At 42.5% G+C, this 4119-nt stretch overlaps 1 protein-coding gene across 9 annotated transcripts in view; it reads left to right on the top strand.

Annotated features, from left to right (window-relative positions):
* RUNX1T1 (RUNX1 partner transcriptional co-repressor 1) overlaps positions 1–630 on the top strand; it is a 115346-nt gene extending 114716 nt beyond the window's left edge. For all 9 annotated transcript variants that reach the window (XM_066333333.1, XM_066333290.1, XM_066333318.1 and 6 more), the window contains one exon: positions 1–630. This exon is cut by the window's left edge and continues 3504 nt beyond it. The gene's annotated coding sequence lies outside the window, so the exon portion shown is untranslated.
* The last annotated feature ends 3489 nt before the right edge of the window (positions 631–4119 follow it).

The following is a 4119-nucleotide window of genomic DNA, read 5'->3' as shown; positions in this document are numbered from 1 at the left end:
CTCTTTATCTCTTTCTCTGTCATGAGACTGTGTGTGACAGGGGCCGCCTGTCTCTCTTTTTAATTTTTAATTTTTATTTTTTATTTTTTTTAATTTTGTGTAGGTGCATGTCTTGGGGATTTAAAAATTACAAGGCTGGTTTACTTATGCAAAGCATGCCTATGTCTGAAATACGTTTAGGGGAAGAAAGTGACTCCATGTTGTCCGAATTCCTCAAGGAACAGAAAGTAGAAAAAAATAAAAAATAAAAATAAAAAAATTAAAATTGGAGACTGTTGAAATGCAGATTTGAAGTACTTTCTTATTTTATTTTTTGGGTTCCGCGACATTATTGTGAAGAAGAAAAATAAAAAAAAAAAAGAAAAGTTGTTGTGCAATACTGAATTTCAGACATGTACCACAAGTTAATGGTAGACTAACACTGAGGGGGGGTGGGGTCTAGGCATTGTGCTTTTGTCAGCATACTCTTGAGCTTTTAAGTCTACTATGTCTGAACTGTGGTTTCTTGTTTATCCTTTTTTTCTTTAGTTGGACTGTAATGTATGGTCTGTCAACCTGTGAATCTTTTAAAGTATGATTCAGGTATTGTTGTATTCTTTACTGTGTAATAAAAATGTTAAAAAATCTGTATTCCTATCTTCTCCATAGAACTTCATTCCCGATGTTCTCTCTGTGAATGGTACTTTATGAACCACTAGTCCCAGAGCAGGAAAATGTCACTTGAAGTGTTGCCATGGGTCACAGGGTCATGTAATGTCTTTTTTTTTTTCCAGTTTCTGGATGAGACAGGACAGCCTTGGTGTCTGGCTCTCTAGGGCATCTCCTCTGACTTTCAGGTTATGGCTGTATCCAGCTTACTCAAATCTGTTTCTTGTTTGTGGCAAGGAAAGACCTTGTAAGAAAACCCCCAAAATACCTAATCACTTGCATCAGAGATGTTCTTTGTCTTCAAAGTCAAACTAATGCCTAGATTAATTGCTGTCATAAAGCATATCTGTTTTTAATGGTTCCTCTGCACTTGAGCTTTTGCACAGACCTCTATTTCTATTTTAAACTTAATGGGAATACTCATTAAGAAGGGGAAGCACCTACCCAGAGGTGTAGACCGAGCAGTAACTTTTACAGCCCTTGTCCAGTGTAGTTCCCAAGGGTACTCTGGTACGTGCGGGGCTTAATTAACCGTGCTGTCTCCAGAAGTAAATCCATCTCTAGTGTGATTGTTACAGAAATTAAGACTGCCCTAGGAGGAAGAGAACATCCTCAATGTGATTTCCATTTATATCCAGTATTTAGTCCTAGCTCTGTGCCATGGTCTGCTCCCAGGTACTTCCTGTGAGTGCACAGACATTGCTGATTGCGTTCAAACATTGGTGCTTTGCCAGTGTAAACCATCCTCCCTGGACTGTAATTCTCTTGCTTCTTGTTGCAGACACATAGTAGTTTTTAAGACATGAAATAATTTCCTTGACCACAAAGATATTTAAATTGGGATTTGATAACATCATTCCCCACCTCCCTCCTAGAAGGGAAGAGAAAGTGTGAGCATTGCAAAACCTTTTTAATGGATCAGTGCTTCTTCAAATGATCTTTTTTCTGTTTGCATTTTTAGCAGAACCATAGATATATCCAAATGTCCTTAAGACTTCTGATATGGACCATCAACTCTTCACCTTGTTAAGCAGAGAGGAGGTATTTTTGTTCATTTGCAGGTTGATGTAAGGTAAAGAGGATGTGCAGCAGCATAAATAAATGCATCATGAAGACATGTGAAATGCGTTTTTATTTTTTTCATGTCAGAACACCAGCTCTGACCTAAGCCCTGTTTAAGGTTCTTGCCAGCCTGCTAGTAATTTGATTAATTTGTCTTGTTATCAGTACAATTTGTATTCTTGAAAGCATTTTGGTGTTTAAAGTTTCTGTTAAGGCTGTTCTTGAGCAAGCCCACTGTTTTTGAATGACCACCTGGAAGCTGGAAGTTCTGTGCCTTGGCAGGGACTGTGGCTTTGGCTCTCGGCGGGCCACTGCCAAGTGAGAGTTGTTTTTGACCCTTCCAGTTATACAGCCATTAAACGGCATTTAGAGTAGAGAGAGAATTTGAGCACGGACTTGTCAGTTTTCAAAGCACAGGCTTCAGAGAGTGGAAAATAATTGTCAACCTACACCGTGCACTGAGAAATGCTAACTATGAAGACTGAGAAGTTCTGCCCTTGGATTGATTTTTTTGTGTGTGTTAAACTGCAGTGCCTGACTGTGTGAGCTGAGGCACAGGTAAAATGTAGGCTGTTTACCATTTTTACTCATCCCCCCCCCAAATCCTGTAAGTACCTGTAGGCTGTAAGTACCCAGTCCTGTGTTAACATAGCAAACTCAGGAAGTGGTGGAAACTCTGATGAAGCTGCTTTACTCTGCCTTAGCGTGAGACATCAGCCAAACCCAGGGTGATTTGCTTCAAATTTTGGGATCTTCAGAAAAGTGATGGCAAATTTAAAATGTCTATCAAGAGAAAAGGAAACCTGATAAGATTCAAGCCAGGAAGTAAAGTGTTTCTGCTTCCACTCCCCTCTCTGAGGTGTACTGAGGAGGATTAGGTCACGCTGACAAGCTGACTGAAGAGCTGAGCAGTAAACTCAGGGTTTGAGTTTGTACACCTTACTGCAGCTGCTTTCCTCTTCCTTTAGCTCCCTTGTTTCTCCATCAGTTATTCCAGCTCTCAGACTGTTGATTCATGTGTTGTGTGTGCCATGTTTGGAGCTGAATTTTCTTCTGTGTATTTGGCACAGCAGTAGGAACAAGCACTAACCCCTGAATCCCTGGGTTTTCCCTTACATCATTTAGTCTTAGCATGCAAGGTCAGTACCACTGCTGAGCTTGAGAAGAACCAGAGACACTGTCCCCATTTTCCCAAGCCAGAGCCCTTGTTCCTGATGTGCAGCTGCCATCTCAGGCAGAGAGAGGCCGTTTCTGAATGGGTCACCAATGACAGTAGATTTTGCTGTTCCCCTCCTACAGCCAAAGAAATGCCCTGTGATGGAAGACAGAGCCAGCTGAGCACTGATCCTGTTCACTTCCTGCTACCAGAAGGGTTTCCCCCCACTCCTTCCCATGTCTTCTCTTCACCAGTCTGGTTCACAGGACCTTGCTGTCTGACCCAGTCACCTCCAGATCAGCACATCTGCTCTGGTTGCCTCAACCCACGTAGCACTGCAGCGAACAGTTAAGGGTTGAATCATTAAGGACTTTATTTCTGCACACCCCTTGCTCTGCTGTGCCTGTTTTCTGCCTCCCCTCGCCCACTGCACCAGGAGGCTTGGTTTGGCAGGGAGAGAAGGAGCCACTGAGGTGAGGGCGACTGGAAGGAAAGCCAAAGTACTAAGGCTCACTGGGTGGCTTTGAACCAGGCTGGGCCATGTTGGGCTGTGTGAGAGGACAGCTGTGTTTTTTTCCTTACTATTTCTGCCCTTGCTTTGTCCTGCAGGTCTGAGCATTGTGCTACCATTTTTCTCATGATAAAAAGGACTTAACAGTGGTTCCACCTTTGCAAAATCATGTTGGAGCACCAGAGAAAAGGGCAGTGCATAAGGTAAGTATTTATTCTAACAGCAGGACACCTATCTTGAGGGTACTTGAAAAAAAGAGGCAAGATAGAGCAGAGGAATGTAAACATCCTGGCTTTGAAGGCTAGGGCCATCTTGTTCAGTCTAGATCAAACACCAGCTTCTAGGCATGGGCATGAGCCCAAGAGCACACAAAGTGCATGCACAGTTCAGTGAGCACACTGGTGTCCCTGGGCTGCACCAGGCAGACACTAACAGCAAAGGGGGAATTAAACACCGGAGCACACTGACAGAGTTATGTTTCCTTAGAAATCATTAAACCCAAAGGCAAGTTGTTTTATAAAGGAAACACCCTGTGTAAAGTGCAAGAGATGAGAAATGACAGGGAATTGGCTCCCAACCACACTACAAGCTTGGAAAAAGCAGCAGATGTAGACTTGTGCAATTTTCTAGCATGTAATTTGTTTTTACATTATATACAACTTGAGGTAAAATGCACTGAGACCCTGTCCCACTGCTCATGTTAGACAGGCAGCATGTCTGTGTAAAAATGGTTACTAGCTCT

Source organism: Sylvia atricapilla, chromosome 1 (genome assembly GCF_009819655.1).
Source record: "Sylvia atricapilla isolate bSylAtr1 chromosome 1, bSylAtr1.pri, whole genome shotgun sequence".
NCBI classification, from domain to species: Eukaryota; Metazoa; Chordata; class Aves; order Passeriformes; family Sylviidae; genus Sylvia; species Sylvia atricapilla.
The sequence above is the reverse complement of the archived record's forward strand: the minus strand, read 5'-3'. Positions and strand labels throughout refer to the sequence as shown.